At 47.5% G+C, this 21615-nt stretch overlaps 42 non-coding genes across 42 annotated transcripts; all 42 read right to left on the reverse strand.

Annotated features, from left to right (window-relative positions):
- Positions 1–286: 286 nt before the first annotated feature.
- Positions 287–358, reverse strand: Trnat-agu (transfer RNA threonine (anticodon AGU)). The gene has a single exon. It is a non-coding gene; the product is annotated as a tRNA-Thr (tRNA).
- A 321-nt stretch (positions 359–679) lies between these two features.
- On the reverse strand, positions 680–752 carry Trnak-cuu (transfer RNA lysine (anticodon CUU)). Its single transcript has one exon. It is a non-coding gene; the product is annotated as a tRNA-Lys (tRNA).
- A 440-nt stretch (positions 753–1192) lies between these two features.
- Positions 1193–1265, reverse strand: Trnar-ucg (transfer RNA arginine (anticodon UCG)). The gene has a single exon. It is a non-coding gene; the product is annotated as a tRNA-Arg (tRNA).
- A 550-nt stretch (positions 1266–1815) lies between these two features.
- Positions 1816–1887, reverse strand: Trnat-agu (transfer RNA threonine (anticodon AGU)). The gene has a single exon. It is a non-coding gene; the product is annotated as a tRNA-Thr (tRNA).
- A 321-nt stretch (positions 1888–2208) lies between these two features.
- On the reverse strand, positions 2209–2281 carry Trnak-cuu (transfer RNA lysine (anticodon CUU)). Its single transcript has one exon. It is a non-coding gene; the product is annotated as a tRNA-Lys (tRNA).
- A 440-nt stretch (positions 2282–2721) lies between these two features.
- Trnar-ucg (transfer RNA arginine (anticodon UCG)) lies at positions 2722–2794 on the reverse strand. The gene has a single exon. It is a non-coding gene; the product is annotated as a tRNA-Arg (tRNA).
- A 550-nt stretch (positions 2795–3344) lies between these two features.
- Trnat-agu (transfer RNA threonine (anticodon AGU)) lies at positions 3345–3416 on the reverse strand. Its single transcript has one exon. It is a non-coding gene; the product is annotated as a tRNA-Thr (tRNA).
- A 321-nt stretch (positions 3417–3737) lies between these two features.
- Trnak-cuu (transfer RNA lysine (anticodon CUU)) lies at positions 3738–3810 on the reverse strand. Its single transcript has one exon. It is a non-coding gene; the product is annotated as a tRNA-Lys (tRNA).
- A 440-nt stretch (positions 3811–4250) lies between these two features.
- Trnar-ucg (transfer RNA arginine (anticodon UCG)) lies at positions 4251–4323 on the reverse strand. The gene has a single exon. It is a non-coding gene; the product is annotated as a tRNA-Arg (tRNA).
- Positions 4324–4876: 553 nt separating this feature from the next.
- On the reverse strand, positions 4877–4948 carry Trnat-agu (transfer RNA threonine (anticodon AGU)). Its single transcript has one exon. It is a non-coding gene; the product is annotated as a tRNA-Thr (tRNA).
- A 321-nt stretch (positions 4949–5269) lies between these two features.
- Trnak-cuu (transfer RNA lysine (anticodon CUU)) lies at positions 5270–5342 on the reverse strand. Its single transcript has one exon. It is a non-coding gene; the product is annotated as a tRNA-Lys (tRNA).
- Positions 5343–5782: 440 nt separating this feature from the next.
- On the reverse strand, positions 5783–5855 carry Trnar-ucg (transfer RNA arginine (anticodon UCG)). The gene has a single exon. It is a non-coding gene; the product is annotated as a tRNA-Arg (tRNA).
- Positions 5856–6405: 550 nt separating this feature from the next.
- Positions 6406–6477, reverse strand: Trnat-agu (transfer RNA threonine (anticodon AGU)). The gene has a single exon. It is a non-coding gene; the product is annotated as a tRNA-Thr (tRNA).
- A 321-nt stretch (positions 6478–6798) lies between these two features.
- Positions 6799–6871, reverse strand: Trnak-cuu (transfer RNA lysine (anticodon CUU)). The gene has a single exon. It is a non-coding gene; the product is annotated as a tRNA-Lys (tRNA).
- A 440-nt stretch (positions 6872–7311) lies between these two features.
- Trnar-ucg (transfer RNA arginine (anticodon UCG)) lies at positions 7312–7384 on the reverse strand. The gene has a single exon. It is a non-coding gene; the product is annotated as a tRNA-Arg (tRNA).
- Positions 7385–7940: 556 nt separating this feature from the next.
- Trnat-agu (transfer RNA threonine (anticodon AGU)) lies at positions 7941–8012 on the reverse strand. Its single transcript has one exon. It is a non-coding gene; the product is annotated as a tRNA-Thr (tRNA).
- Positions 8013–8333: 321 nt separating this feature from the next.
- Trnak-cuu (transfer RNA lysine (anticodon CUU)) lies at positions 8334–8406 on the reverse strand. Its single transcript has one exon. It is a non-coding gene; the product is annotated as a tRNA-Lys (tRNA).
- Positions 8407–8846: 440 nt separating this feature from the next.
- On the reverse strand, positions 8847–8919 carry Trnar-ucg (transfer RNA arginine (anticodon UCG)). The gene has a single exon. It is a non-coding gene; the product is annotated as a tRNA-Arg (tRNA).
- Positions 8920–9472: 553 nt separating this feature from the next.
- Positions 9473–9544, reverse strand: Trnat-agu (transfer RNA threonine (anticodon AGU)). Its single transcript has one exon. It is a non-coding gene; the product is annotated as a tRNA-Thr (tRNA).
- A 321-nt stretch (positions 9545–9865) lies between these two features.
- Trnak-cuu (transfer RNA lysine (anticodon CUU)) lies at positions 9866–9938 on the reverse strand. The gene has a single exon. It is a non-coding gene; the product is annotated as a tRNA-Lys (tRNA).
- Positions 9939–10378: 440 nt separating this feature from the next.
- Trnar-ucg (transfer RNA arginine (anticodon UCG)) lies at positions 10379–10451 on the reverse strand. Its single transcript has one exon. It is a non-coding gene; the product is annotated as a tRNA-Arg (tRNA).
- Positions 10452–11001: 550 nt separating this feature from the next.
- Trnat-agu (transfer RNA threonine (anticodon AGU)) lies at positions 11002–11073 on the reverse strand. The gene has a single exon. It is a non-coding gene; the product is annotated as a tRNA-Thr (tRNA).
- Positions 11074–11394: 321 nt separating this feature from the next.
- On the reverse strand, positions 11395–11467 carry Trnak-cuu (transfer RNA lysine (anticodon CUU)). Its single transcript has one exon. It is a non-coding gene; the product is annotated as a tRNA-Lys (tRNA).
- A 440-nt stretch (positions 11468–11907) lies between these two features.
- Positions 11908–11980, reverse strand: Trnar-ucg (transfer RNA arginine (anticodon UCG)). Its single transcript has one exon. It is a non-coding gene; the product is annotated as a tRNA-Arg (tRNA).
- A 550-nt stretch (positions 11981–12530) lies between these two features.
- Trnat-agu (transfer RNA threonine (anticodon AGU)) lies at positions 12531–12602 on the reverse strand. The gene has a single exon. It is a non-coding gene; the product is annotated as a tRNA-Thr (tRNA).
- A 321-nt stretch (positions 12603–12923) lies between these two features.
- On the reverse strand, positions 12924–12996 carry Trnak-cuu (transfer RNA lysine (anticodon CUU)). The gene has a single exon. It is a non-coding gene; the product is annotated as a tRNA-Lys (tRNA).
- Positions 12997–13436: 440 nt separating this feature from the next.
- Positions 13437–13509, reverse strand: Trnar-ucg (transfer RNA arginine (anticodon UCG)). The gene has a single exon. It is a non-coding gene; the product is annotated as a tRNA-Arg (tRNA).
- Positions 13510–14065: 556 nt separating this feature from the next.
- Trnat-agu (transfer RNA threonine (anticodon AGU)) lies at positions 14066–14137 on the reverse strand. Its single transcript has one exon. It is a non-coding gene; the product is annotated as a tRNA-Thr (tRNA).
- Positions 14138–14458: 321 nt separating this feature from the next.
- Trnak-cuu (transfer RNA lysine (anticodon CUU)) lies at positions 14459–14528 on the reverse strand. The gene has a single exon. It is a non-coding gene; the product is annotated as a tRNA-Lys (tRNA).
- Positions 14529–14968: 440 nt separating this feature from the next.
- Trnar-ucg (transfer RNA arginine (anticodon UCG)) lies at positions 14969–15041 on the reverse strand. Its single transcript has one exon. It is a non-coding gene; the product is annotated as a tRNA-Arg (tRNA).
- Positions 15042–15591: 550 nt separating this feature from the next.
- Trnat-agu (transfer RNA threonine (anticodon AGU)) lies at positions 15592–15663 on the reverse strand. Its single transcript has one exon. It is a non-coding gene; the product is annotated as a tRNA-Thr (tRNA).
- Positions 15664–15984: 321 nt separating this feature from the next.
- On the reverse strand, positions 15985–16057 carry Trnak-cuu (transfer RNA lysine (anticodon CUU)). Its single transcript has one exon. It is a non-coding gene; the product is annotated as a tRNA-Lys (tRNA).
- Positions 16058–16497: 440 nt separating this feature from the next.
- Trnar-ucg (transfer RNA arginine (anticodon UCG)) lies at positions 16498–16570 on the reverse strand. Its single transcript has one exon. It is a non-coding gene; the product is annotated as a tRNA-Arg (tRNA).
- Positions 16571–17123: 553 nt separating this feature from the next.
- On the reverse strand, positions 17124–17195 carry Trnat-agu (transfer RNA threonine (anticodon AGU)). The gene has a single exon. It is a non-coding gene; the product is annotated as a tRNA-Thr (tRNA).
- A 321-nt stretch (positions 17196–17516) lies between these two features.
- Positions 17517–17589, reverse strand: Trnak-cuu (transfer RNA lysine (anticodon CUU)). The gene has a single exon. It is a non-coding gene; the product is annotated as a tRNA-Lys (tRNA).
- A 440-nt stretch (positions 17590–18029) lies between these two features.
- Positions 18030–18102, reverse strand: Trnar-ucg (transfer RNA arginine (anticodon UCG)). The gene has a single exon. It is a non-coding gene; the product is annotated as a tRNA-Arg (tRNA).
- Positions 18103–18652: 550 nt separating this feature from the next.
- On the reverse strand, positions 18653–18724 carry Trnat-agu (transfer RNA threonine (anticodon AGU)). The gene has a single exon. It is a non-coding gene; the product is annotated as a tRNA-Thr (tRNA).
- Positions 18725–19045: 321 nt separating this feature from the next.
- Positions 19046–19118, reverse strand: Trnak-cuu (transfer RNA lysine (anticodon CUU)). The gene has a single exon. It is a non-coding gene; the product is annotated as a tRNA-Lys (tRNA).
- Positions 19119–19558: 440 nt separating this feature from the next.
- Trnar-ucg (transfer RNA arginine (anticodon UCG)) lies at positions 19559–19631 on the reverse strand. The gene has a single exon. It is a non-coding gene; the product is annotated as a tRNA-Arg (tRNA).
- A 553-nt stretch (positions 19632–20184) lies between these two features.
- On the reverse strand, positions 20185–20256 carry Trnat-agu (transfer RNA threonine (anticodon AGU)). Its single transcript has one exon. It is a non-coding gene; the product is annotated as a tRNA-Thr (tRNA).
- A 321-nt stretch (positions 20257–20577) lies between these two features.
- On the reverse strand, positions 20578–20650 carry Trnak-cuu (transfer RNA lysine (anticodon CUU)). The gene has a single exon. It is a non-coding gene; the product is annotated as a tRNA-Lys (tRNA).
- A 440-nt stretch (positions 20651–21090) lies between these two features.
- Trnar-ucg (transfer RNA arginine (anticodon UCG)) lies at positions 21091–21163 on the reverse strand. Its single transcript has one exon. It is a non-coding gene; the product is annotated as a tRNA-Arg (tRNA).
- Positions 21164–21615: the final 452 nt, after the last annotated feature.

A 21615-nucleotide genomic window follows, 5' to 3' on the forward strand; every position in this document is an offset into this window, starting at 1 on the left:
TGTCGCTATTACCAAAGCGGCGGCGGCGCCGACGACGACGACGACGACGACAATCGCGAGGGTTTTTATCAGGGGTAGAAAATACATCACAAGAACTAAGTATTTCACGTCGGCATTCTCCGGAGACTGCCAAAAGCAGCAGTTTCTGGTGCCCACTTTAATAGCACCATTCACACTATTCATTTGCGAGAGCATTTCTTAAATACCGCACCCATTCATAATTTTTTTATCCTTGACCGCTTTTTTCGAAAGGGCCACGGTGGGAGGGGCTGTTACAAAATTCATTTGCCTCCTGTGAGGATCGAACTGACGACCTCTGGTTTACTAGACCAGCGCTCTGCCACTGAGCTAAGGAGGCGCCTCCTAGCGCACTTTTCGGGTACTTTGTTCTTACAGACTAGTGAATCGGAGCCCTTCAGCTCGAAACGCACCGCATGAGCGACCATTATTTGCATTTAGTTAGCACAGCTGCTGCTTTCCTACACATCTCACACTATATCGATGTACAACTAAAATTCCAAAACAACACATTTATTTCATTTCAGAGTCACTTTCAGCTTCAAATACCGTTCCTCTGATATTCATATAAAGCTAGGCATCGTCGTAACCCGTTACGTTCATTACGCAAGGCTCACGAGAGGGGCGCATGTTGGATCCGCGTAGACACAAAATTTTGCGCCGCCCAGCGTGGGGCTCGAACCCACGACCCTGAGATTAAGAGTCTCATGCTCTACCGACTGAGCTAGCCGGGCTGCACGCAACGCGTTACGAGCCATACAATACTGATTTGACCTGCGACCATCTATTGAAGATTCTTTTGACTACAGCTTATTTCCTGCTGCCACAAATCAGCTACAATCCTATTCAATGAAAAATTGTCTCCGAAAAGCATCAAATCTGCTTGAAATGATACGTGGCTATCAGCACCATTATTCAACACACATGCTCGACAGTGCGCAGACGCCTGTGGCGTAGCCCTTGGCTCCTGAATCAGATGCAGTAGTTCCAACAAAAACTCTCCTGAACGGCACTGTGCCGAAAACTTCGCTACAGATCTCCCTTGTCTTGCTTGTGCTTCTGGTAGACGCCGGTTTTGCAGCCAGGAAGCGGACAGCAGCAACTTCCAACTAGTTTTAGAGTACTCAAACAACACAGTAAAACAGCATGCATCTTTTGCAGAACAGGAAAAACTCGACCGTGACAGGATTCGAACCTGCAATCTTCGGATCCGAAGTCCGACGCCTTATCCATTAGGCCACACGGTCACTGGCGCAATATACTTCTCCACACACACCTCATTTTCGCCATTTGTACACTTGGCAGAATGAATTTCCCATCTTTGACGCAGTTCTCCATCTCAAATTTCAGTACTAAAAGTACGACGCTACTTCTTGCTGTGTCCCATCGCAAGTTACATTCAAGCCCTTATGACGCTGATCAAACAAGAGAAGGCAAATCAGCTTCAATCGCTTAGTGCCATCTCAGTCGCTTGCAGAAGGTACCTCACCCTATGTGATACAATGGCGAGTTGTCGCTATTACCAAAGCGGCGGCGGCGCCGACGACGACGACGACGACGACAATCGCGAGGGTCTTTATCAGGGGTAGAAAATACATCACAAGAACTAAGTATTTCACGTCGGCATTCTCCGGAGACTGCCAAAAGCAGCAGTTTCTGGTGCCCACTTTAATAGCACCATTCACACTATTCATTTGCGAGAGCATTTCTTAAATACCGCACCCATTCATAATTTTTTTATCCTTGACCGCTTTTTTCGAAAGGGCCACGGTGGGAGGGGCTGTTACAAAATTCATTTGCCTCCTGTGAGGATCGAACTGACGACCTCTGGTTTACTAGACCAGCGCTCTGCCACTGAGCTAAGGAGGCGCCTCCTAGCGCACTTTTCGGGTACTTTGTTCTTACAGACTAGTGAATCGGAGCCCTTCAGCTCGAAACGCACCGCATGAGCGACCATTATTTGCATTTAGTTAGCACAGCTGCTGCTTTCCTACACATCTCACACTATATCGATGTACAACTAAAATTCCAAAACAACACATTTATTTCATTTCAGAGTCACTTTCAGCTTCAAATACCGTTCCTCTGATATTCATATAAAGCTAGGCATCGTCGTAACCCGTTACGTTCATTACGCAAGGCTCACGAGAGGGGCGCATGTTGGATCCGCGTAGACACAAAATTTTGCGCCGCCCAGCGTGGGGCTCGAACCCACGACCCTGAGATTAAGAGTCTCATGCTCTACCGACTGAGCTAGCCGGGCTGCACGCAACGCGTTACGAGCCATACAATACTGATTTGACCTGCGACCATCTATTGAAGATTCTTTTGACTACAGCTTATTTCCTGCTGCCACAAATCAGCTACAATCCTATTCAATGAAAAATTGTCTCCGAAAAGCATCAAATCTGCTTGAAATGATACGTGGCTATCAGCACCATTATTCAACACACATGCTCGACAGTGCGCAGACGCCTGTGGCGTAGCCCTTGGCTCCTGAATCAGATGCAGTAGTTCCAACAAAAACTCTCCTGAACGGCACTGTGCCGAAAACTTCGCTACAGATCTCCCTTGTCTTGCTTGTGCTTCTGGTAGACGCCGGTTTTGCAGCCAGGAAGCGGACAGCAGCAACTTCCAACTAGTTTTAGAGTACTCAAACAACACAGTAAAACAGCATGCATCTTTTGCAGAACAGGAAAAACTCGACCGTGACAGGATTCGAACCTGCAATCTTCGGATCCGAAGTCCGACGCCTTATCCATTAGGCCACACGGTCACTGGCGCAATATACTTCTCCACACACACCTCATTTTCGCCATTTGTACACTTGGCAGAATGAATTTCCCATCTTTGACGCAGTTCTCCATCTCAAATTTCAGTACTAAAAGTACGACGCTACTTCTTGCTGTGTCCCATCGCAAGTTACATTCAAGCCCTTATGACGCTGATCAAACAAGAGAAGGCAAATCAGCTTCAATCGCTTAGTGCCATCTCAGTCGCTTGCAGAAGGTACCTCACCCTATGTGATACAATGGCGAGTTGTCGCTATTACCAAAGCGGCGGCGGCGCCGACGACGACGACGACGACGACAATCGCGAGGGTCTTTATCAGGGGTAGAAAATACATCACAAGAACTAAGTATTTCACGTCGGCATTCTCCGGAGACTGCCAAAAGCAGCAGTTTCTGGTGCCCACTTTAATAGCACCATTCACACTATTCATTTGCGAGAGCATTTCTTAAATACCGCACCCATTCATAATTTTTTTATCCTTGACCGCTTTTTTCGAAAGGGCCACGGTGGGAGGGGCTGTTACAAAATTCATTTGCCTCCTGTGAGGATCGAACTGACGACCTCTGGTTTACTAGACCAGCGCTCTGCCACTGAGCTAAGGAGGCGCCTCCTAGCGCACTTTTCGGGTACTTTGTTCTTACAGACTAGTGAATCGGAGCCCTTCAGCTCGAAACGCACCGCATGAGCGACCATTATTTGCATTTAGTTAGCACAGCTGCTGCTTTCCTACACATCTCACACTATATCGATGTACAACTAAAATTCCAAAACAACACATTTATTTCATTTCAGAGTCACTTTCAGCTTCAAATACCGTTCCTCTGATATTCATATAAAGCTAGGCATCGTCGTAACCCGTTACGTTCATTACGCAAGGCTCACGAGAGGGGCGCATGTTGGATCCGCGTAGACACAAAATTTTGCGCCGCCCAGCGTGGGGCTCGAACCCACGACCCTGAGATTAAGAGTCTCATGCTCTACCGACTGAGCTAGCCGGGCTGCACGCAACGCGTTACGAGCCATACAATACTGATTTGACCTGCGACCATCTATTGAAGATTCTTTTGACTACAGCTTATTTCCTGCTGCCACAAATCAGCTACAATCCTATTCAATGAAAAATTGTCTCCGAAAAGCATCAAATCTGCTTGAAATGATACGTGGCTATCAGCACCATTATTCAACACACATGCTCGACAGTGCGCAGACGCCTGTGGCGTAGCCCTTGGCTCCTGAATCAGATGCAGTAGTTCCAACAAAAACTCTCCTGAACGGCACTGTGCCGAAAACTTCGCTACAGATCTCCCTTGTCTTGCTTGTGCTTCTGGTAGACGCCGGTTTTGCAGCCAGGAAGCGGACAGCAGCAACTTCCAACTAGTTTTAGAGTACTCAAACAACACAGTAAAACAGCATGCATCTTTTGCAGAACAGGAAAAACTCGACCGTGACAGGATTCGAACCTGCAATCTTCGGATCCGAAGTCCGACGCCTTATCCATTAGGCCACACGGTCACTGGCGCAATATACTTCTCCACACACACCTCATTTTCGCCATTTGTACACTTGGCAGAATGAATTTCCCATCTTTGACGCAGTTCTCCATCTCAAATTTCAGTACTAAAAGTACGACGCTACTTCTTGCTGTGTCCCATCGCAAGTTACATTCAAGCCCTTATGACGCTGATCAAACAAGAGAAGGCAAATCAGCTTCAATCGCTTAGTGCCATCTCAGTCGCTTGCAGAAGGTACCTCACCCTATGTGATACAATGGCGAGTTGTCGCTATTACCAAAGCGGCGGCGGCGCCGACGACGACGACGACGACGACGACAATCGCGAGGGTCTTTATCAGGGGTAGAAAATACATCACAAGAACTAAGTATTTCACGTCGGCATTCTCCGGAGACTGCCAAAAGCAGCAGTTTCTGGTGCCCACTTTAATAGCACGATTCACACTATTCATTTGCGAGAGCATTTCTTAAATACCGCACCCATTCATAATTTTTTTATCCTTGACCGCTTTTTTCGAAAGGGCCACGGTGGGAGGGGCTGTTACAAAATTCATTTGCCTCCTGTGAGGATCGAACTGACGACCTCTGGTTTACTAGACCAGCGCTCTGCCACTGAGCTAAGGAGGCGCCTCCTAGCGCACTTTTCGGGTACTTTGTTCTTACAGACTAGTGAATCGGAGCCCTTCAGCTCGAAACGCACCGCATGAGCGACCATTATTTGCATTTAGTTAGCACAGCTGCTGCTTTCCTACACATCTCACACTATATCGATGTACAACTAAAATTCCAAAACAACACATTTATTTCATTTCAGAGTCACTTTCAGCTTCAAATACCGTTCCTCTGATATTCATATAAAGCTAGGCATCGTCGTAACCCGTTACGTTCATTACGCAAGGCTCACGAGAGGGGCGCATGTTGGATCCGCGTAGACACAAAATTTTGCGCCGCCCAGCGTGGGGCTCGAACCCACGACCCTGAGATTAAGAGTCTCATGCTCTACCGACTGAGCTAGCCGGGCTGCACGCAACGCGTTACGAGCCATACAATACTGATTTGACCTGCGACCATCTATTGAAGATTCTTTTGACTACAGCTTATTTCCTGCTGCCACAAATCAGCTACAATCCTATTCAATGAAAAATTGTCTCCGAAAAGCATCAAATCTGCTTGAAATGATACGTGGCTATCAGCACCATTATTCAACACACATGCTCGACAGTGCGCAGACGCCTGTGGCGTAGCCCTTGGCTCCTGAATCAGATGCAGTAGTTCCAACAAAAACTCTCCTGAACGGCACTGTGCCGAAAACTTCGCTACAGATCTCCCTTGTCTTGCTTGTGCTTCTGGTAGACGCCGGTTTTGCAGCCAGGAAGCGGACAGCAGCAACTTCCAACTAGTTTTAGAGTACTCAAACAACACAGTAAAACAGCATGCATCTTTTGCAGAACAGGAAAAACTCGACCGTGACAGGATTCGAACCTGCAATCTTCGGATCCGAAGTCCGACGCCTTATCCATTAGGCCACACGGTCACTGGCGCAATATACTTCTCCACACACACCTCATTTTCGCCATTTGTACACTTGGCAGAATGAATTTCCCATCTTTGACGCAGTTCTCCATCTCAAATTTCAGTACTAAAAGTACGACGCTACTTCTTGCTGTGTCCCATCGCAAGTTACATTCAAGCCCTTATGACGCTGATCAAACAAGAGAAGGCAAATCAGCTTCAATCGCTTAGTGCCATCTCAGTCGCTTGCAGAAGGTACCTCACCCTATGTGATACAATGGCGAGTTGTCGCTATTACCAAAGCGGCGGCGGCGCCGCCGACGACGACGACGACGACAATCGCGAGGGTCTTTATCAGGGGTAGAAAATACATCACAAGAACTAAGTATTTCACGTCGGCATTCTCCGGAGACTGCCAAAAGCAGCAGTTTCTGGTGCCCACTTTAATAGCACGATTCACACTATTCATTTGCGAGAGCATTTCTTAAATACCGCACCCATTCATAATTTTTTTATCCTTGACCGCTTTTTTCGAAAGGGCCACGGTGGGAGGGGCTGTTACAAAATTCATTTGCCTCCTGTGAGGATCGAACTGACGACCTCTGGTTTACTAGACCAGCGCTCTGCCACTGAGCTAAGGAGGCGCCTCCTAGCGCACTTTTCGGGTACTTTGTTCTTACAGACTAGTGAATCGGAGCCCTTCAGCTCGAAACGCACCGCATGAGCGACCATTATTTGCATTTAGTTAGCACAGCTGCTGCTTTCCTACACATCTCACACTATATCGATGTACAACTAAAATTCCAAAACAACACATTTATTTCATTTCAGAGTCACTTTCAGCTTCAAATACCGTTCCTCTGATATTCATATAAAGCTAGGCATCGTCGTAACCCGTTACGTTCATTACGCAAGGCTCACGAGAGGGGCGCATGTTGGATCCGCGTAGACACAAAATTTTGCGCCGCCCAGCGTGGGGCTCGAACCCACGACCCTGAGATTAAGAGTCTCATGCTCTACCGACTGAGCTAGCCGGGCTGCACGCAACGCGTTACGAGCCATACAATACTGATTTGACCTGCGACCATCTATTGAAGATTCTTTTGACTACAGCTTATTTCCTGCTGCCACAAATCAGCTACAATCCTATTCAATGAAAAATTGTCTCCGAAAAGCATCAAATCTGCTTGAAATGATACGTGGCTATCAGCACCATTATTCAACACACATGCTCGACAGTGCGCAGACGCCTGTGGCGTAGCCCTTGGCTCCTGAATCAGATGCAGTAGTTCCAACAAAAACTCTCCTGAACGGCACTGTGCCGAAAACTTCGCTACAGATCTCCCTTGTCTTGCTTGTGCTTCTGGTAGACGCCGGTTTTGCAGCCAGGAACCGGACAGCAGCAACTTCCAACTAGTTTTAGAGTACTCAAACAACACAGTAAAACAGCATGCATCTTTTGCAGAACAGGAAAAACTCGACCGTGACAGGATTCGAACCTGCTATCTTCGGATCCGAAGTCCGACGCCTTATCCATTAGGCCACACGGTCACTGGCGCAATATACTTCTCCACACACACCTCATTTTCGCCATTTGTACACTTGGCAGAATGAATTTCCCATCTTTGACGCAGTTCTCCATCTCAAATTTCAGTACTAAAAGTACGACGCTACTTCTTGCTGTGTCCCATCGCAAGTTACATTCAAGCCCTTATGACGCTGATCAAACAAGAGAAGGCAAATCAGCTTCAATCGCTTAGTGCCATCTCAGTCGCTTGCAGAAGGTACCTCACCCTATGTGATACAATGGCGAGTTGTCGCTATTACCAAAGCGGCGGCGGCGCCGCCGCCGACGACGACGACGACGACGACAATCGCGAGGGTTTTTATCAGGGGTAGAAAATACATCACAAGAACTAAGTATTTCACGTCGGCATTCTCCGGAGACTGCCAAAAGCAGCAGTTTCTGGTGCCCACTTTAATAGCACCATTCACACTATTCATTTGCGAGAGCATTTCTTAAATACCGCACCCATTCATAATTTTTTTATCCTTGACCGCTTTTTTCGAAAGGGCCACGGTGGGAGGGGCTGTTACAAAATTCATTTGCCTCCTGTGAGGATCGAACTGACGACCTCTGGTTTACTAGACCAGCGCTCTGCCACTGAGCTAAGGAGGCGCCTCCTAGCGCACTTTTCGGGTACTTTGTTCTTACAGACTAGTGAATCGGAGCCCTTCAGCTCGAAACGCACCGCATGAGCGACCATTATTTGCATTTAGTTAGCACAGCTGCTGCTTTCCTACACATCTCACACTATATCGATGTACAACTAAAATTCCAAAACAACACATTTATTTCATTTCAGAGTCACTTTCAGCTTCAAATACCGTTCCTCTGATATTCATATAAAGCTAGGCATCGTCGTAACCCGTTACGTTCATTACGCAAGGCTCACGAGAGGGGCGCATGTTGGATCCGCGTAGACACAAAATTTTGCGCCGCCCAGCGTGGGGCTCGAACCCACGACCCTGAGATTAAGAGTCTCATGCTCTACCGACTGAGCTAGCCGGGCTGCACGCAACGCGTTACGAGCCATACAATACTGATTTGACCTGCGACCATCTATTGAAGATTCTTTTGACTACAGCTTATTTCCTGCTGCCACAAATCAGCTACAATCCTATTCAATGAAAAATTGTCTCCGAAAAGCATCAAATCTGCTTGAAATGATACGTGGCTATCAGCACCATTATTCAACACACATGCTCGACAGTGCGCAGACGCCTGTGGCGTAGCCCTTGGCTCCTGAATCAGATGCAGTAGTTCCAACAAAAACTCTCCTGAACGGCACTGTGCCGAAAACTTCGCTACAGATCTCCCTTGTCTTGCTTGTGCTTCTGGTAGACGCCGGTTTTGCAGCCAGGAAGCGGACAGCAGCAACTTCCAACTAGTTTTAGAGTACTCAAACAACACAGTAAAACAGCATGCATCTTTTGCAGAACAGGAAAAACTCGACCGTGACAGGATTCGAACCTGCAATCTTCGGATCCGAAGTCCGACGCCTTATCCATTAGGCCACACGGTCACTGGCGCAATATACTTCTCCACACACACCTCATTTTCGCCATTTGTACACTTGGCAGAATGAATTTCCCATCTTTGACGCAGTTCTCCATCTCAAATTTCAGTACTAAAAGTACGACGCTACTTCTTGCTGTGTCCCATCGCAAGTTACATTCAAGCCCTTATGACGCTGATCAAACAAGAGAAGGCAAATCAGCTTCAATCGCTTAGTGCCATCTCAGTCGCTTGCAGAAGGTACCTCACCCTATGTGATACAATGGCGAGTTGTCGCTATTACCAAAGCGGCGGCGGCGCCGCCGCCGACGACGACGACGACGACAATCGCGAGGGTTTTTATCAGGGGTAGAAAATACATCACAAGAACTAAGTATTTCACGTCGGCATTCTCCGGAGACTGCCAAAAGCAGCAGTTTCTGGTGCCCACTTTAATAGCACCATTCACACTATTCATTTGCGAGAGCATTTCTTAAATACCGCACCCATTCATAATTTTTTTATCCTTGACCGCTTTTTTCGAAAGGGCCACGGTGGGAGGGGCTGTTACAAAATTCATTTGCCTCCTGTGAGGATCGAACTGACGACCTCTGGTTTACTAGACCAGCGCTCTGCCACTGAGCTAAGGAGGCGCCTCCTAGCGCACTTTTCGGGTACTTTGTTCTTACAGACTAGTGAATCGGAGCCCTTCAGCTCGAAACGCACCGCATGAGCGACCATTATTTGCATTTAGTTAGCACAGCTGCTGCTTTCCTACACATCTCACACTATATCGATGTACAACTAAAATTCCAAAACAACACATTTATTTCATTTCAGAGTCACTTTCAGCTTCAAATACCGTTCCTCTGATATTCATATAAAGCTAGGCATCGTCGTAACCCGTTACGTTCATTACGCAAGGCTCACGAGAGGGGCGCATGTTGGATCCGCGTAGACACAAAATTTTGCGCCGCCCAGCGTGGGGCTCGAACCCACGACCCTGAGATTAAGAGTCTCATGCTCTACCGACTGAGCTAGCCGGGCTGCACGCAACGCGTTACGAGCCATACAATACTGATTTGACCTGCGACCATCTATTGAAGATTCTTTTGACTACAGCTTATTTCCTGCTGCCACAAATCAGCTACAATCCTATTCAATGAAAAATTGTCTCCGAAAAGCATCAAATCTGCTTGAAATGATACGTGGCTATCAGCACCATTATTCAACACACATGCTCGACAGTGCGCAGACGCCTGTGGCGTAGCCCTTGGCTCCTGAATCAGATGCAGTAGTTCCAACAAAAACTCTCCTGAACGGCACTGTGCCGAAAACTTCGCTACAGATCTCCCTTGTCTTGCTTGTGCTTCTGGTAGACGCCGGTTTTGCAGCCAGGAAGCGGACAGCAGCAACTTCCAACTAGTTTTAGAGTACTCAAACAACACAGTAAAACAGCATGCATCTTTTGCAGAACAGGAAAAACTCGACCGTGACAGGATTCGAACCTGCAATCTTCGGATCCGAAGTCCGACGCCTTATCCATTAGGCCACACGGTCACTGGCGCAATATACTTCTCCACACACACCTCATTTTCGCCATTTGTACACTTGGCAGAATGAATTTCCCATCTTTGACGCAGTTCTCCATCTCAAATTTCAGTACTAAAAGTACGACGCTACTTCTTGCTGTGTCCCATCGCAAGTTACATTCAAGCCCTTATGACGCTGATCAAACAAGAGAAGGCAAATCAGCTTCAATCGCTTAGTGCCATCTCAGTCGCTTGCAGAAGGTACCTCACCCTATGTGATACAATGGCGAGTTGTCGCTATTACCAAAGCGGCGGCGGCGCCGACGACGACGACGACGACGACAATCGCGAGGGTCTTTATCAGGGGTAGAAAATACATCACAAGAACTAAGTATTTCACGTCGGCATTCTCCGGAGACTGCCAAAAGCAGCAGTTTCTGGTGCCCACTTTAATAGCACGATTCACACTATTCATTTGCGAGAGCATTTCTTAAATACCGCACCCATTCATAATTTTTTTATCCTTGACCGCTTTTTTCGAAAGGGCCACGGTGGGAGGGGCTGTTACAAAATTCATTTGCCTCCTGTGAGGATCGAACTGACGACCTCTGGTTTACTAGACCAGCGCTCTGCCACTGAGCTAAGGAGGCGCCTCCTAGCGCACTTTTCGGGTACTTTGTTCTTACAGACTAGTGAATCGGAGCCCTTCAGCTCGAAACGCACCGCATGAGCGACCATTATTTGCATTTAGTTAGCACAGCTGCTGCTTTCCTACACATCTCACACTATATCGATGTACAACTAAAATTCCAAAACAACACATTTATTTCATTTCAGAGTCACTTTCAGCTTCAAATACCGTTCCTCTGATATTCATATAAAGCTAGGCATCGTCGTAACCCGTTACGTTCATTACGCAAGGCTCACGAGAGGGGCGCATGTTGGATCCGCGTAGACACAAAATTTTGCGCCGCCCAGCGTGGGGCTCGAACCCACGACCCTGAGATTAAGAGTCTCATGCTCTACCGACTGAGCTAGCCGGGCTGCACGCAACGCGTTACGAGCCATACAATACTGATTTGACCTGCGACCATCTATTGAAGATTCTTTTGACTACAGCTTATTTCCTGCTGCCACAAATCAGCTACAATCCTATTCAATGAAAAATTGTCTCCGAAAAGCATCAAATCTGCTTGAAATGATACGTGGCTATCAGCACCATTATTCAACACACATGCTCGACAGTGCGCAGACGCCTGTGGCGTAGCCCTTGGCTCCTGAATCAGATGCAGTAGTTCCAACAAAAACTCTCCTGAACGGCACTGTGCCGAAAACTTCGCTACAGATCTCCCTTGTCTTGCTTGTGCTTCTGGTAGACGCCGGTTTTGCAGCCAGGAAGCGGACAGCAGCAACTTCCAACTAGTTTTAGAGTACTCAAACAACACAGTAAAACAGCATGCATCTTTTGCAGAACAGGAAAAACTCGACCGTGACAGGATTCGAACCTGCAATCTTCGGATCCGAAGTCCGACGCCTTATCCATTAGGCCACACGGTCACTGGCGCAATATACTTCTCCACACACACCTCATTTTCGCCATTTGTACACTTGGCAGAATGAATTTCCCATCTTTGACGCAGTTCTCCATCTCAAATTTCAGTACTAAAAGTACGACGCTACTTCTTGCTGTGTCCCATCGCAAGTTACATTCAAGCCCTTATGACGCTGATCAAACAAGAGAAGGCAAATCAGCTTCAATCGCTTAGTGCCATCTCAGTCGCTTGCAGAAGGTACCTCACCCTATGTGATACAATGGCGAGTTGTCGCTATTACCAAAGCGGCGGCGGCGCCGCCGACGACGACGACGACGACAATCGCGAGGGTCTTTATCAGGGGTAGAAAATACATCACAAGAACTAAGTATTTCACGTCGGCATTCTCCGGAGACTGCCAAAAGCAGCAGTTTCTGGTGCCCACTTTAATAGCACGATTCACACTATTCATTTGCGAGAGCATTTCTTAAATACCGCACCCATTCATAATTTTTTTATCCTTGACCGCTTTTTTCGAAAGGGCCACGGTGGGAGGGGCTGTTACAAAATTCATTTGCCTCCTGTGAGGATCGAACTGACGACCTCTGGTTTACTAGACCAGCGCTCTGCCACTGAGCTAAGGAGGCGCCTCCTAGCGCACTTTTCGGGTACTTTGTTCTTACAGACTAGTGAATCGGAGCCCTTCAGCTCGAAACGCACCGCATGAGCGACCATTATTTGCATTTAGTTAGCACAGCTGCTGCTTTCCTACACATCTCACACTATATCGATGTACAACTAAAATTCCAAAACAACACATTTATTTCATTTCAGAGTCACTTTCAGCTTCAAATACCGTTCCTCTGATATTCATATAAAGCTAGGCATCGTCGTAACCCGTTACGTTCATTACGCAAGGCTCACGAGAGGGGCGCATGTTGGATCCGCGTAGACACAAAATTTTGCGCCGCCCAGCGTGGGGCTCGAACCCACGACCCTGAGATTAAGAGTCTCATGCTCTACCGACTGAGCTAGCCGGGCTGCACGCAACGCGTTACGAGCCATACAATACTGATTTGACCTGCGACCATCTATTGAAGATTCTTTTGACTACAGCTTATTTCCTGCTGCCACAAATCAGCTACAATCCTATTCAATGAAAAATTGTCTCCGAAAAGCATCAAATCTGCTTGAAATGATACGTGGCTATCAGCACCATTATTCAACACACATGCTCGACAGTGCGCAGACGCCTGTGGCGTAGCCCTTGGCTCCTGAATCAGATGCAGTAGTTCCAACAAAAACTCTCCTGAACGGCACTGTGCCGAAAACTTCGCTACAGATCTCCCTTGTCTTGCTTGTGCTTCTGGTAGACGCCGGTTTTGCAGCCAGGAACCGGACAGCAGCAACTTCCAACTAGTTTTAGAGTACTCAAACAACACAGTAAAACAGCATGCATCTTTTGCAGAACAGGAAAAACTCGACCGTGACAGGATTCGAACCTGCTATCTTCGGATCCGAAGTCCGACGCCTTATCCATTAGGCCACACGGTCACTGGCGCAATATACTTCTCCACACACACCTCATTTTCGCCATTTGTACACTTGGCAGAATGAATTTCCCATCTTTGACGCAGTTCTCCATCTCAAATTTCAGTACTAAAAGTACGACGCTACTTCTTGCTGTGTCCCATCGCAAGTTACATTCAAGCCCTTATGACGCTGATCAAACAAGAGAAGGCAAATCAGCTTCAATCGCTTAGTGCCATCTCAGTCGCTTGCAGAAGGTACCTCACCCTATGTGATACAATGGCGAGTTGTCGCTATTACCAAAGCGGCGGCGGCGCCGCCGCCGACGACGACGACGACGACGACAATCGCGAGGGTTTTTATCAGGGGTAGAAAATACATCACAAGAACTAAGTATTTCACGTCGGCATTCTCCGGAGACTGCCAAAAGCAGCAGTTTCTGGTGCCCACTTTAATAGCACCATTCACACTATTCATTTGCGAGAGCATTTCTTAAATACCGCACCCATTCATAATTTTTTTATCCTTGACCGCTTTTTTCGAAAGGGCCACGGTGGGAGGGGCTGTTACAAAATTCATTTGCCTCCTGTGAGGATCGAACTGACGACCTCTGGTTTACTAGACCAGCGCTCTGCCACTGAGCTAAGGAGGCGCCTCCTAGCGCACTTTTCGGGTACTTTGTTCTTACAGACTAGTGAATCGGAGCCCTTCAGCTCGAAACGCACCGCATGAGCGACCATTATTTGCATTTAGTTAGCACAGCTGCTGCTTTCCTACACATCTCACACTATATCGATGTACAACTAAAATTCCAAAACAACACATTTATTTCATTTCAGAGTCACTTTCAGCTTCAAATACCGTTCCTCTGATATTCATATAAAGCTAGGCATCGTCGTAACCCGTTACGTTCATTACGCAAGGCTCACGAGAGGGGCGCATGTTGGATCCGCGTAGACACAAAATTTTGCGCCGCCCAGCGTGGGGCTCGAACCGACCCTGAGATTAAGAGTCTCATGCTCTACCGACTGAGCTAGCCGGGCTGCACGCAACGCGTTACGAGCCATACAATACTGATTTGACCTGCGACCATCTATTGAAGATTCTTTTGACTACAGCTTATTTCCTGCTGCCACAAATCAGCTACAATCCTATTCAATGAAAAATTGTCTCCGAAAGGCATCAAATCTGCTTGAAATGATACGTGGCTATCAGCACCATTATTCAACACACATGCTCGACAGTGCGCAGACGCCTGTGGCGTAGCCCTTGGCTCCTGAATCAGATGCAGTAGTTCCAACAAAAACTCTCCTGAACGGCACTGTGCCGAAAACTTCGCTACAGATCACCCTTGTCTTGCTTGTGCTGCTGGTAGACGCCGGTTTTGAAGCCAGGAAGCGGACAGCAGCAACTTCCAACTAGTTTTAGAGTACTCAAACAACACAGTAAAACAGCATGCATCTTTTGCAGAACAGGAAAAACTCGACCGTGACAGGATTCGAACCTGCAATCTTCGGATCCGAAGTCCGACGCCTTATCCATTAGGCCACACGGTCACTGGCGCAATATACTTCTCCACACACACCTCATTTTCGCCATTTGTACACTTGGCAGAATGAATTTCCCATCTTTGACGCAGTTCTCCATCTCAAATTTCAGTACTAAAAGTACGACGCTACTTCTTGCTGTGTCCCATAGCAAGTTACATTCAAGCCCTTATGACGCTGATCAAACAAGAGAAGGCAAATCAGCTTCAATCGCTTAGTGCCATCTCAGTCGCTTGCAGAAGGTACCTCACCCTATGTGATACAATGGCGAGTTGTCGCTATTACCAAAGCGGCGGCGGCGCCGACGACGACGACGACGACGACAATCGCGAGGGTCTTTATCAGGGGTAGAAAATACATCACAAGAACTAAGTATTTCACGTCGGCATTCTCCGGAGACTGCCAAAAGCAGCAGTTTCTGGTGCCCACTTTAATAGCACCATTCACACTATTCATTTGCGAGAGCATTTCTTAAATACCGCACCCATTCATAATTTTTTTATCCTTGACCGCTTTTTTCGAAAGGGCCACGGTGGGAGGGGCTGTTACAAAATTCATTTGCCTCCTGTGAGGATCGAACTGACGACCTCTGGTTTACTAGACCAGCGCTCTGCCACTGAGCTAAGGAGGCGCCTCCTAGCGCACTTTTCGGGTACTTTGTTCTTACAGACTAGTGAATCGGAGCCCTTCAGCTCGAAACGCACCGCATGAGCGACCATTATTTGCATTTAGTTAGCACAGCTGCTGCTTTCCTACACATCTCACACTATATCGATGTACAACTAAAATTCCAAAACAACACATTTATTTCATTTCAGAGTCACTTTCAGCTTCAAATACCGTTCCTCTGATATTCATACGAAGCTAGGCATCGTCGTAACCCGTTACGTTCATTACGCAAGGCTCACGAGAGGGGCGCATGTTGGATCCGCGTAGACACAAAATTTTGCGCCGCCCAGCGTGGGGCTCGAACACACGACCCTGAGATTAAGAGTCTCATGCTCTACCGACTGAGCTAGCCGGGCTGCACGCAACGCGTTACGAGCCATACAATACTGATTTGACCTGCGACCATCTATTGAAGATTCTTTTGACTACAGCTTATTTCCTGCTGCCACAAATCAGCTACAATCCTATTCAATGAAAAATTGTCTCCGAAAAGCATCAAATCTGCTTGAAATGATACGTGGCTATCAGCACCATTATTCAACACACATGCTCGACAGTGCGCAGACGCCTGTGGCGTAGCCCTTGGCTCCTGAATCAGATGCAGTAGTTCCAACAAAAACTCTCCTGAACGGCACTGTGCCGAAAACTTCGCTACAGATCACCCTTGTCTTGCTTGTGCTGCTGGTAGACGCCGGTTTTGCAGCCAGGAAGCGGACAGCAGCAACTTCCAACTAGTTTTAGAGTACTCAAACAACACAGTAAAACAGCATGCATCTTTTGCAGAACAGGAAAAACTCGACCGTGACAGGATTCGAACATGCTATCTTCGGATCCGAAGTCCGACGCCTTATCCATTAGGCCACACGGTCACTGGCGCAATATACTTCTCCACACACACCTCATTTTCGCCATTTGTACACTTGGCAGAATGAATTTCCCATCTTTGACGCAGTTCTCCATCTCAAATTTCAGTACTAAAAGTACGACGCTACTTCTTGCTGTGTCCCATCGCAAGTTACATTCAAGCCCTTATGACGCTGATCAAACAAGAGAAGGCAAATCAGCTTCAATCGCTTAGTGCCATCTCAGTCGCTTGCAGAAGGTACCTCACCCTATGTGATACAATGGCGAGTTGTCGCTATTACCAAAGCGGCGGCGGCGCCGCCGACGACGACGACGACGACGACAATCGCGAGGGTCTTTATCAGGGGTAGAAAATACATCACAAGAACTAAGTATTTCACGTCGGCATTCTCCGGAGACTGCCAAAAGCAGCAGTTTCTGGTGCCCACTTTAATAGCACGATTCACACTATTCATTTGCGAGAGCATTTCTTAAATACCGCACCCATTCATAATTTGTTTATCCTTGACCGCTTTTTTCGAAAGGGCCACGGTGGGAGGGGCTGTTACAAAATTCATTTGCCTCCTGTGAGGATCGAACTGACGACCTCTGGTTTACTAGACCAGCGCTCTGCCACTGAGCTAAGGAGGCGCCTCCTAGCGCACTTTTCGGGTACTTTGTTCTTACAGACTAGTGAATCGGAGCCCTTCAGCTCGAAACGCACCGCATGAGCGACCATTATTTGCATTTAGTTAGCACAGCTGCTGCTTTCCTACACATCTCACACTATATCGATGTACAACTAAAATTCCAAAACAACACATTTATTTCATTTCAGAGTCACTTTCAGCTTCAAATACCGTTCCTCTGATATTCATACGAAGCTAGGCATCGTCGTAACCCGTTACGTTCATTACGCAAGGCTCACGAGAGGGGCGCATGTTGGATCCGCGTAGACACAAAATTTTGCGCCGCCCAGCGTGGGGCTCGAACCCACGACCCTGAGATTAAGAGTCTCATGCTCTACCGACTGAGCTAGCCGGGCTGCACGCAACGCGTTACGAGCCATACAATACTGATTTGACCTGCGACCATCTATTGAAGATTCTTTTGACTACAGCTTATTTCCTGCTGCCACAAATCAGCTACAATCCTATTCAATGAAAAATTGTCTCCGAAAGGCATCAAATCTGCTTGAAATGATACGTGGCTATCAGCACCATTATTCAACACACATGCTCGACAGTGCGCAGACGCCTGTGGCGTAGCCCTTGGCTCCTGAATCAGATGCAGTAGTTCCAACAAAAACTCTCCTGAACGGCACTGTGCCGAAAACTTCGCTACAGATCACCCTTGTCTTGCTTGTGCTGCTGGTAGACGCCGGTTTTGCAGCCAGGAACCGGACAGCAGCAACTTCCAACTAGTTTTAGAGTACTCAAACAACACAGTAAAACAGCATGCATCTTTTGCAGAACAGGAAAAACTCGACCGTGACAGGATTCGAACCTGCTATCTTCGGATCCGAAGTCCGACGCCTTATCCATTAGGCCACACGGTCACTGGCGCAATATACTTCTCCACACACACCTCATTTTCGCCATTTGTACACTTGGCAGAATGAATTTCCCATCTTTGACGCAGTTCTCCATCTCAAATTTCAGTACTAAAAGTACGACGCTACTTCTTGCTGTGTCCCATCGCAAGTTACATTCAAGCCCTTATGACGCTGATCAAACAAGAGAAGGCAAATCAGCTTCAATCGCTTAGTGCCATCTCAGTCGCTTGCAGAAGGTACCTCACCCTATGTGATACAATGGCGAGTTGTCGCTATTACCAAAGCGGCGGCGGCGCCGACGACGACGACGACGACGACAATCGCGAGGGTCTTTATCAGGGGTAGAAAATACATCACAAGAACTAAGTATTTCACGTCGGCATTCTCCGGAGACTGCCAAAAGCAGCAGTTTCTGGTGCCCACTTTAATAGCACGATTCACACTATTCATTTGCGAGAGCATTTCTTAAATACCGCACCCATTCATAATTTTTTTATCCTTGACCGCTTTTTTCGAAAGGGCCACGGTGGGAGGGGCTGTTACAAAATTCATTTGCCTCCTGTGAGGATCGAACTGACGACCTCTGGTTTACTAGACCAGCGCTCTGCCACTGAGCTAAGGAGGCGCCTCCTAGCGCACTTTTCGGGTACTTTGTTCTTACAGACTAGTGAATCGGAGCCCTTCAGCTCGAAACGCACCGCATGAGCGACCATTATTTGCATTTAGTTAGCACAGCTGCTGCTTTCCTACACATCTCACACTATATCGATGTACAACTAAAATTCCAAAACAACACATTTATTTCATTTCAGAGTCACTTTCAGCTTCAAATACCGTTCCTCTGATATTCATATAAAGCTAGGCATCGTCGTAACCCGTTACGTTCATTACGCAAGGCTCACGAGAGGGGCGCATGTTGGATCCGCGTAGACACAAAATTTTGCGCCGCCCAGCGTGGGGCTCGAACCCACGACCCTGAGATTAAGAGTCTCATGCTCTACCGACTGAGCTAGCCGGGCTGCACGCAACGCGTTACGAGCCATACAATACTGATTTGACCTGCGACCATCTATTGAAGATTCTTTTGACTACAGCTTATTTCCTGCTGCCACAAATCAGCTACAATCCTATTCAATGAAAAATTGTCTCCGAAAAGCATCAAATCTGCTTGAAATGATACGTGGCTATCAGCACCATTATTCAACACACATGCTCGACAGTGCGCAGACGCCTGTGGCGTAGCCCTTGGCTCCTGAATCAGATGCAGTAGTTCCAACAAAAACTCTCCTGAACGGCACTGTGCCGAAAACTTCGCTACAGATCACCCTTGTCTTGCTTGTGCTGCTGGTAGACGCCGGTTTTGCAGCCAGGAAGCGGACAGCAGCAACTTCCAACTAGTTTTAGAGTACTCAAACAACACAGTAAAACAGCATGCATCTTTTGCAGAACAGGAAAAACTCGACCGTGACAGGATTCGAACATGCTATCTTCGGATCCGAAGTCCGACGCCTTATCCATTAGGCCACACGGTCACTGGCGCAATATACTTCTCCACACACACCTCATTTTCGCCATTTGTACACTTGGCAGAATGAATTTCCCATCTTTGACGCAGTTCTCCATCTCAAATTTCAGTACTAAAAGTACGACGCTACTTCTTGCTGTGTCCCATCGCAAGTTACATTCAAGCCCTTATGACGCTGATCAAACAAGAGAAGGCAAATCAGCTTCAATCGCTTAGTGCCATCTCAGTCGCTTGCAGAAGGTACCTCACCCTATGTGATACAATGGCGAGTTGTCGCTATTACCAAAGCGGCGGCGGCGCCGCCGACGACGACGACGACGACGACAATCGCGAGGGTCTTTATCAGGGGTAGAAAATACATCACAAGAACTAAGTATTTCACGTCGGCATTCTCCGGAGACTGCCAAAAGCAGCAGTTTCTGGTGCCCACTTTAATAGCACGATTCACACTATTCATTTGCGAGAGCATTTCTTAAATACCGCACCCATTCATAATTTGTTTATCCTTGACCGCTTTTTTCGAAAGGGCCACGGTGGGAGGGGCTGTTACAAAATTCATTTGCCTCCTGTGAGGATCGAACTGACGACCTCTGGTTTACTAGACCAGCGCTCTGCCACTGAGCTAAGGAGGCGCCTCCTAGCGCACTTTTCGGGTACTTTGTTCTTACAGACTAGTGAATCGGAGCCCTTCAGCTCGAAACGCACCGCATGAGCGACCATTATTTGCATTTAGTTAGCACAGCTGCTGCTTTCCTACACATCTCACACTATATCGATGTACAACTAAAATTCCAAAACAACACATTTATTTCATTTCAGAGTCACTTTCAGCTTCAAATACCGTTCCTCTGATATTCATACGAAGCTAGGCATCGTCGTAACCCGTTACGTTCATTACGCAAGGCTCACGAGAGGGGCGCATGTTGGATCCGCGTAGACACAAAATTTTGCGCCGCCCAGCGTGGGGCTCGAACCCACGACCCTGAGATTAAGAGTCTCATGCTCTACCGACTGAGCTAGCCGGGCTGCACGCAACGCGTTACGAGCCATACAATACTGATTTGACCTGCGACCATCTATTGAAGATTCTTTTGACTACAGCTTATTTCCTGCTGCCACAAATCAGCTACAATCCTATTCAATGAAAAATTGTCTCCGAAAGGCATCAAATCTGCTTGAAATGATACGTGGCTATCAGCACCATTATTCAACACACATGCTCGACAGTGCGCAGACGCCTGTGGCGTAGCCCTTGGCTCCTGAATCAGATGCAGTAGTTCCAACAAAAACTCTCCTGAACGGCACTGTGCCGAAAACTTCGCTACAGATCACCCTTGTCTTGCTTGTGCTGCTGGTAGACGCCGGTTTTGCAGCCAGGAACCGGACAGCAGCAACTTCCAACTAGTTTTAGAGTACTCAAACAACACAGTAAAACAGCATGCATCTTTTGCAGAACAGGAAAAACTCGACCGTGACAGGATTCGAACCTGCTATCTTCGGATCCGAAGTCCGACGCCTTATCCATTAGGCCACACGGTCACTGGCGCAATATACTTCTCCACACACACCTCATTTTCGCCATTTGTACACTTGGCAGAATGAATTTCCCATCTTTGACGCAGTTCTCCATCTCAAATTTCAGTACTAAAAGTACGACGCTACTTCTTGCTGTGTCCCATCGCAAGTTACATTCAAGCCCTTATGACGCTGATCAAACAAGAGAAGGCAAATCAGCTTCAATCGCTTAGTGCCATCTCAGTCGCTTGCAGAAGGTACCTCACCCTATGTGATACAATGGCGAATTGTCGCTATTACCAAAGCGGCGGCGGCGCCGACGACGACGACGACGACGACAATCGCGAGGGTCTTTATCAGGGGTAGAAAATACATCACAAGAACTAAGTATTTCACGTCGGCATTCTCCGGAGACTGCCAAAAGCAGCAGTTTCTGGTGCCCACTTTAATAGCACGATTCACACTATTCATTTGCG

The sequence above is a fragment of the Schistocerca cancellata genome, unplaced genomic scaffold (genome assembly GCF_023864275.1).
Source record: "Schistocerca cancellata isolate TAMUIC-IGC-003103 unplaced genomic scaffold, iqSchCanc2.1 HiC_scaffold_1109, whole genome shotgun sequence".
Classification (NCBI taxonomy): Eukaryota; Metazoa; Arthropoda; class Insecta; order Orthoptera; family Acrididae; genus Schistocerca; species Schistocerca cancellata.